This window comes from Chroicocephalus ridibundus, chromosome 14 (assembly GCF_963924245.1).
Source record: "Chroicocephalus ridibundus chromosome 14, bChrRid1.1, whole genome shotgun sequence".
Taxonomy (NCBI): domain Eukaryota; kingdom Metazoa; phylum Chordata; class Aves; order Charadriiformes; family Laridae; genus Chroicocephalus; species Chroicocephalus ridibundus.
This window is the reverse complement of record NC_086297.1, coordinates 1,339,382-1,348,530: the sequence shown is the minus strand read 5'-3', so window position 1 is coordinate 1,348,530 and position 9,149 is coordinate 1,339,382.

Genomic DNA, 9,149 nt, shown 5'->3' with positions numbered 1-9,149 from the left:
TAGGACACTTACTCAGCATTTAAACACCTCTCCTAGTCATCTGGCGTGGTTTCACCCCACCTTAATCTCTGTTACACCACATCCTTCCCTCCTCGGATAGCACCGCTGGTGCCTCCTTCGGTCTCTCCCCCACCTCTATTTCGGTGCTGGCCTCCCGCTGCGTTCTTTCCGCATCTGTTGCTTGGATTGCAATAAATTAAAAGTGGAATTTGAGGATAAACTAGCAATTAAATTAGAGGTTTAACCCCTATGAGACTAAAGTCCTTAAACTTACCTGACGGTCGAGTCAAGCCGCTCACGGGCCCATAGGAAGGTAATTGCTTGTCTGACACTTTGCAGAAAATTGTTTGCACTTAGAAGCGTAAAAAAAAAAAAACTCTCGTTTTGCATGAATGACTAATTGGTGTCAGACTCTCTGTGCACGCGGCTGTGTCTGCTTGAACTACAGTGTTAGAGCAAATTACTGGGATTAAGGGTTAAATAAACACCCGGCGCTGCCTGATCCACGCACAGTTCGCTGCTCCCGGCTGCTGCTCAGGACTGCAGCGGGCTGACGCTTTTTCTGTCCCTGCCACAGCCTCCCACGCGGAACACATCCCTCCCAGCAGCCTGGGTGCCGTATGGAGTTCACGGCTCCGGGAGGGATGGGTGGTAACTGCAGAAACCGCATGTGGGAGGCGAGCGAGCCCCCCAACCTGCGCAGCTCAGGGAAGGCTGGTCAGGAAGCCGGGCGCCCTGAGACCTTCTTGGGGAAGTCCTGGGAGCCACCCTTCCCCTGTGTGTTTGGGGTTAAATCAAATAGCCCCTCTGTAAGCCCAGGGAGGGGTTGTCTGGCCTGTATCTCCCGGGACATGAAAGCCCCTCTCTGCCAGCACCTCCCCTCCCGCCCTTAGGACACGCTCTCCTCCTCGCGCCCTCCCACCACGTCGTTCCTGTGGCCCTAGGTGAGACGGGGCCCCAGTGCGAACAAGCTCCATTTGCCCATTAGTTAGGAGTGTCCTGAAAACCCTTGTTGAATCATGAGGTACAGCTGCAAGAGGTTCGTTAGAGACCAATTGTGGGCAGTAATTAAGTAGCTAGGAATAACGAGGCTGTGCTGGGTCGTGTTTTCCCTCACTCAGTTGCTGTTAGAGCAACTTGTGGCTCCAGAGCTTGCTCTTGCCCAGTGGAAAAAAATATCTTTGTATATATAAATCTACATATAGGCACAGCTGAGATGTCCTCCAGTGCTGGTCCCCCTGCACCCATGTTGCTGGTGGACACAAGGAGCCACTGGGAAGGTTAAGGTAAGGCAAGAGCCCTCGCTGGGCAGTAACCCCCTGCCAGCAGGGACCAAGAGCACCACTGAGCTCTCTTGGCTGCTGGTGAAGCTGCTGCTGTGCTGTGCTGAGGTTTGGGCAGGTGTTTTGTGGCAACCTGGTCCTGTCTTGCCCAGGAGGATGGCACGGAGCTGCTGCTTGGGTGGGCTGGGGGAGACCCAGATGGACCTTGCTGTTGCCTCCTCTGGACACAGGACTGAAGACCTGTGCCCTTTCATCGGCTTCGAGCAGACAAGCCCCAAAGGTGTTGTGTGAGGGTGGGTTTCAGCCAAGTATCACCGTGGTGGGGTAAAGACCTGACTCAGGTGCCACGTACGGGATTCGGGGGTTTCTAGCACACAGCGCTCTGCTCGCAAGTCTTCGTGTTGCATAATTCATGCTATTTGTTAGAGTTTTGTCTTCGTTTAGCCAAATGTGAGTTAGCCCCATGGGCTATTCAAGGTGTGCTAAGAAATTAAATAGTCTTATTGGTCCCTGCTGACAGCTTGTTAGCTGTGCAGAGCTGGCGCGTCCGTGGTGGGGATGCTGTGTGAACAGGCAAAACGTTCACCCAAGTAAATACCCCTCCACTAATGAGAAGTAGCTGAGAGACATTTATTTTCTTTTTCTTTCTTCTTCTTCTTCCTTCCTTATGAGATTTATTTATTTACTCCTAATTTTGTTTTTCCCACCACAAAAGATTGACATACACATCTGGCTAGAAAAAACCCCTAGGATTTTCCTCCTCGCTTTTCCCGTCCAGTTTTAGGCCCCCCTGGTGGGGTGTCCTTCTCCCTGCTGCAGCATCCCTTGCTGCACGGGCCGGGTTGCTCCACCATCCCTCCTCCCCTGAGAACCACCGCAGCTCTTTAACTGTTCTTTCTGCAAACCGGCAGCACCACAGCCGTGCTGTGTGTGTTAAAGGGGTGGCCGCTGGGGCATGGAGTGGGATGTCCCCAACACCCCGGCTGCTCCACGGGTGCCACCCCACGTGCCCCGCCATGGCTGGGGTGCTCCACTGACCTTTTCTCCATCTACCATGGGGTTTCTGCCTATCGCTGTTGTGTAGATAGCAAATTGCAACTGTTCCCATGGATACAGTAGATTATAGAAAGGGAAGAGCTGCCTCTTTGCTCTGTCTTTGTGTATGGTTTTGTATACCTTAGATTTTGGATGGTGGTGACCTCAGCGGGCAGCGGTTATAATGGGCAGGTGATGGCTGCAGCAATTACCCTGTGTATCTTTAATTGCAAACCAGCCCCTGGGTGTAACCCAGGAGAGGAGAGGTGGTTCTGGATGGCATGGGACTGCCCATCGTCTGACCCTCCCCGTGGCTGCAAAATATGTGTCCAGATCACATTGATTTTTGGTGAAGGGCACTGCAGTGCTGAGTACGCTGATAAACTGTGCCCACCGTGTCCCTGTGGGTGGCGGAAGGGCCTTTGGCCGGTCAGTCACGCCGGCTTGTGTCACAAATGAATCCAGTGAAAAGAGGGGTGGATGAAGAGGAGATGGCGCTGTCAGCGTTGCCCCGGTGCCCACCTGGTGCACACCTGTCACCCTGGTGCCCCCCCCGTGGCAGCTGTGGTCGGTGTGTAGCATCACGGTGCCAACGTCCTGTCACACCACTTCATCTCTGAGTCTCTGGCCAATTCACTCTTCAGTAGGGGAAAAACTGGGGGGTTTTATTATTACAATTCGCAACGTGGGAAAGCAGTATTTCAACCAGAAGATCAGCCCCACTCGACTGTGTTGCCAGACTCCTCTCCCAAGGGCTGTATTTGAGGAATACATTGGCTCTAACTGGATATTTCCAAGCCCTGAGCAGTTTGTACCACGCTGTTCTGCAGGCGCTGTCTGGCATTTTTAATCAAACCACCTCAGAAATCCCAAGCCTCCCCCTCCCTCTCCGTTTCCAGTGAAAGGAGAAGTATTCACACCCAAATTGTGATTAATATGCCTTGAAAATCTGCAGCACCAGCATTCAAGGTTATTCCCCAATAAGCCATCAGTTTTGTCATCGGCTCCCAGTAAATCTTCTGGCTGTGATGAGATGCAGCTGCTCTTAGTCTTTAACGTTAGGGCAGTGTGAATTCATTTTTCTGAGAGGCAGTCCCGGTGTGAGTGGGGTGCAGAGAAGGTGTTTGGTGGTTTGGACTCATTCGGGTCTGCAGCCGCTTAAACTGCGGCTGCTGGAAGGGCTGCGGCAGCCGGTGCCTTTGGGTTTGGTTTAAATCACTCATTTTGGAACAAAGTCCATATTTGCCCCAACAAGTCCCCGCTACCACCAAGCACCTGTAAATCCGCATGTAGACAAATCCCCAGACCTGGGCTTCAGCTCTCTGTCCCTAATCAGCAAAGCACGTAGGCACGGGTTGAAACCCCTTGGACTCCAGCAGGATCCATATCAGAGCGAAAATTAAGCCCAAGAGCAGCTCTGCTGAACAGGAGCTGTCTGTGTCGGCATGTTTAAAAGCCCCTGGTAGTGGGCTTCTGTGATAGAGGAGCTGGAAGGCACAAAAGAGGAGATAGTAGAGAGGCATGGCCATACGTTTCTCATTTTCCCATAGTGATAACGTCTTTAATGAGGTGTGCGTTGACGAGAATAGACCCCTGAGGGCCTCGCATCTGCCTGGCGTCTTGACACACGCCAGCTTCCCGCTGCAACTTCAGGGGGAAAACCTGCCCAGAAAGCTGAAAGGTGTTATTTAATTAATAACAGCTAATTTGAATAAGTACTGGAATGTCGCTCAGCCTGTCTGGAGGTGAGCTTGGTGAGTTCGCCTCCACGGGGAACGGGACGTTTCGGAAGCCAGGGGACACCATCGGTGTCACGCACAGGAGCAAGGAGCAGCGGTGTCTCAGCATGCTGTCGTGTCAGCGCAGGCCAGATCCTGCTCGTTTCTTTGTATTTACTAAGTAAATCTATGATACTTAGATTTAGCATAACTGAGTGCTGTGTGGGCCCCAATGCTGGTTTAATCTGTCTGCGGCTCGGCTCACCAAAGGCTGCGGAGAGTGAGGGGATAAGCGAGGCGTCCCGTGGCACTTACGGGGCTGCGTCGTGCCCAGACAACATCTTACGCTGAAATAATACGGCTTTGAAAGCTGCCTTGCATCAGTGCTGGACAAGTTCAAATATCTGAGTGAAAGCTCTTATTTATCCTTGAAAAGCAAATTGTGTTTTACTTTAGCGGGAATTCCAGGGTCTGTTTCCCGAGAGAGCATCCCCAGTTCCTGCTGTGGCTAACGAACTTCGGAATGACCGTTGTTTGTCCAGGACAATAGGTTTATATATTATTTAGTATTATTATTCATAATTTAGATAAACAGAGAAGGTCTCTCTAGCAGTGCAGAACATGTACATGTAAAATCCCCGTCAAATTATTTATTTCCATATAAATTATGTACTGTCAAAACTGCTCTACTGATCTGAAGGTTAAAGGCTTCATCACGGAAATGTAGCAGCTCCCCGTCATTTCAATCAGAATGTGGTTATCTACAGAAAAAAGCAGCCCGGCGGTTGTGGATTTCCTATTGATCTGCTCCAGCAGCTCTGCCTGGCTTAGAACAGTTAAAATAAATGAAATAAAAATACAAACCTACGGTTGTTTTATCTTTCCATAAAAACTAGGTCATATCCCCAACTGAGCTGTATTTTATTCATACAAATACATTTTTACAATTAAAAATGCAACAAAAAACTACGTTCGTGTCAACAGAGCTGAGCCTCCTGGGTCGGGGCCGATTCCCGGGATTCCCAGGACACAGCCCTGCCGCCGGACAGGGGGGTCCCCGCTCCTCTGCCCGGCACCTGGGGCCCAAACCACCGGTCCAGGAGCAGGAAAACCGAGCGAGGCAGGAGAGGAGAGAAAGCGCTTAAAGCTCTCCAGATTGAGCTCCGTACAGGAATAATTATGGCTGCTATTTTAAGAAGTTGTTTAATAACGTTAAACCGATGACAGCCTGAGATTATAACACTGCCACCTCCACACTCCTGGGGGCTTTTTCTTTTCTTCCCCCCCCCCCATCCTCCCCTCTATCAGCTCTGGTATATTTGCATTTTTCCAAGCTTGTGTTACCAATTAACGTTCTCAAAAGGCTCTTGGGCAAGCTGGGAATGGCTTTGCGCGAGGGGAGAAGACGAGGCGTTGAAGTTCGACAGCAAAGCTGTCAGCCCCGCTCCTGGTGTGTGCCTAGAGAGGCCGTGAGTGTGTTCATGAGCAATATCTGCAGCTTCATTTGGTCAAGTAAAATATTTTGGGGCAGATCAGAGCTGCTTCCCATGGGGCTGAGAGGTTGCCCCACAGATGCCACGGCGCACGTGGGGCTGCCGGAGGGCGGAGAGGAGCTGCATCCCCTGGGAAAACACACCTCTGAGCTAAACCATGGTTTGGCTCTCTCATTTTCCCTATTTATAAAACAGAAACTGTATTATTGATTGGCATCTTGGTGCTTTGGGAACTTTGGATGAAACGTGTTGCCCTTAGTATGCATACAGGTAATTAATAATGTTTTTCTGGAGGTTTAATGGATGGTGATTAGCACTGAGCCCCTCTTGGCAGGGTGCTCCCACCCCAGTGCGGGGCTATTACCACTGCAACAGAAATTGGAGCTGCTTGTACAAACTGCCGTAAGAGGGGTGTCAGGGCTGTCCTGGGGACTTGCACCGCTGGAAGAATGAGGAGCCTGAAACAGGGACAGAAAGAATAATGAGCTAGAGAGAATGGGGCTTTCTACCGCATTTTCCTGGTTTTATGGTGCTCCATTTGTAATAAGAGGGAAAAAAAATAAAATTAAAAATAGGGTTAGGTCCAGCTGGCCTTGGTTTGGGAAGGTGACGCCCTGCAGCTCCCAGCGGGGGGTGCGAGGAGGGTTCCCAGCCCCAAACCCAACCCGAGCTGCACCAAGGCTCTGACCGGCGCCTCCTCTGCAAGCGGGTCACTGACGAGGGGTAGTAAACTCTGTTTCCTCTCTCTGACCAGCTCTGTCCCTTCCCAGGTGATGACACTGAGATTCTGTGTACCGGGGTTTGGTTTGGTGGGTTATTTCCTTTTGTTGTTGGGGGTAGAATTGTCCTTTCCATGCACAACACCATTTTCCAGCCAGCGAGGAACGGCTGTCTTCCTTCTCCATGCTGGAGCTCTAAAGGACAAGAGGCTGGGAAGGTTAAAATGAAATTTAAAGTACCGTGAAAATAGCTCTGTCAACCTGTCCTATTTGCTTGAGGGTCTTTGGGTTTTGTTTGGTTGGGTTTTTTAGGATGTCAGGAAAGATGCTTGAAAATAAAGTAGGTTTCGTTTAGCTCAGAGTAACAATTAAAACTTGGAATGGTCAGGGCCTGTTTAGGCAAATCAATTAAAAGATTGGCACATAAATGATGTGTACCTTTGTCTTTCACTGTCCTAGTCAGGCTGGGAAACCTTCAGACTGGGACGTTCGAAGGTGAGTCCGTTAATCCAACACATATTTCCATCAGCCAACCCTATAACTGTCCTTTATGACCTTCTGGCTGGTCTCTAACCTGTGATATTGTGGGCTTCTCCCTGAGGAGGTTTTCTCCATCACTGCCTCTTCCAGCCTATTTCATTTAAAGCAATTTCATTCTGCGTCTCCAAACTCATCCCCAGGAGTTTGAAGGAGCAGGCACATCTCTCCGATTGCTGACAGCACTCCTACGCGCTGAAGGCATCTGCCCATCCCACCCCAGGGGCGACGGCTTTCCATCAGTGGGGTAACCCATGGGAAGGGTGGAAGGGTAAGAAACCCTTAGGAAGTACAGTCCCTGCTTCATACGCCCTCAGTGACGGAGCTAACATTTGTCACAATTCACAGTGAAACTGAGACAAAGCACCAGCTATTTACAACATCAGAGAGAAGCTGGGGAAACCATGGGTCACAGCAGAGAAGACATCGGACACAAAAGGACCCCTCAGTCCAGCGGACAAAGACACTACCAGGCTGGAGGAGGCTGGGATGGGACAAAATTCAACCAAAACTTACAGCTGTTAAAGAGAAGCTCCTGGTGTCAGCTTTGGCCCTGCAGCAGTGCTGGCGTTACGGCTCTCAGGCTGCTCACCATGTCCTGGGCATGCAGCAGGCGCGGGAAGACCAGTGGCTTCTGCGGCATCCCAGCTGCAGCGCTCATCGCATCAAATATTCATGATCCAAATGGATGCAGAGAGCTCCTCCAGCCCGCCGTCCGCCTTGCCGGCAGGTTGAGCTCCTGACAGCCGGCATCAGACCTGCACTGTGAGCACTTGTCAGGAGGGACTTGAGGGACCTTCATCAACCAGGCTGAGGGAAGCCCCACAGATTGCAATATTTAAGAGGAGCCAGGACGGCTCCCCAGTAACTACCCCAAGGAGACCAGCCGGCACTGGTGGCTCTGTATGTGCTCGCGTCTGCAGCTGCAGGAGCACAGTCTCCCAAAAGCAGCTCAGCAGCTCCAAACGGCGATGGGAAACGCTTGTTCAACTGTTTGCGGCGCGGGTACCAGACAGGGCTGTGTGACAGCACCCGGCATCACCGAACCACTGCCCCTGGGGCCTCCCTCCCTTAGCACCCAAAAGGATTTCTTGCTCCAGATAGGCAAAAGCTGGGATAAAACCTACTTCTCCACCGGTTTCAGGGCACAATGTCTCCTTCCTCTCCATCTTGCTGCCCATGGGCTCACCAGCGGCTGGGCTGCATGGACAGAAGAGGGTGCCAGCATGATCCCTGTGCTCCTGGCCCGGGTTATGCTGCTTTTCAGCACTAAAAATTCATGACATTTGTTTTTCCCTTACAAACTGCACCGGGTACCCAAATACCAAGTGCCCAGCGCAGAGGTGCCGTCACTGCGGGGACAAGGGGAAAGGCACGTCGCCAGCCTGACGGGGCCCTTCTGCCCAACCCCGGTGTGATAACGCTTCTGCCGGCTCCAGCGCTCGCGTTTGGCCCGGGCAGGGATCGATAATTAAATATCAGGCACAGGAGAATCCTCACCCCTTTTTCCTTCATGTTGTTGTAAAGTTCATCTTTAATCCCAGAGACAGAAAAGCTGAAAAGCAGAGGATTTAAAATGTAGTTTTATGAACGCTTTCATCTTTTCTTTTTTTTTTTTCTTTTTGCTTTTAGTTAAAAATAATTGCAGAATGAGTGCGTGGAGCAGTCGGCACCCTGGACCGCGCATCACTGGGATGCTGAAAGGCTTTGCTACAGCGAGAGCTTTTAACCTTTCCCCCCCCGTTAGGAGAGAACGGCTGTTCCTGGGCTGGGGCGGTGCCGGGGGGTCCCGCTCCCCGCAGCATCCCGCAGCCCCCGCCGCTTGTTTCGCAGCTCCCTCTCCTGCTGCTGCGGGGAAACAGCACCCGCTGCCCCGCTTCGAGCCACACGGCATCAACCTCTCTGGCAGTGACCGTACTTTTCAGTAAGGTCTCTTCTAAGGCTAGGGGAAACCGCGTGTTTAGAAGACTCTGGTGTCTGAATTTGTGAAAATATTTACTTCAGAGCCAGCAATGGGATGCGGGTTTTTGTGAAAATATTTACTTTAGAGCCAGCAATGGGAAATGGGATGTGGGTTTCAAGGTCTCGATGTTCTCCTCTAGCCAGGGATGAGGAGGAGCGAGACCTGGGCGCTTGACCCAAGCTGGGCAACGGGATTATTTCATGCCACGAACGTCACATTCAATATAAATTAGAAGGTTTGCTGAGGAGTTTCGGTTCTCTTCTATGACGGCTGCCACCCTGAGCACTCCTCGCCCCGGTGCCAGAGCCCGGAGTCCTTCCCTTCCTCCCGAAGCCGCAGCGCTCGGTGTCCCACACCGGCCGTCCCTGCGGGGAGCGCGCGGCTCCTGTGATAGAATGGGC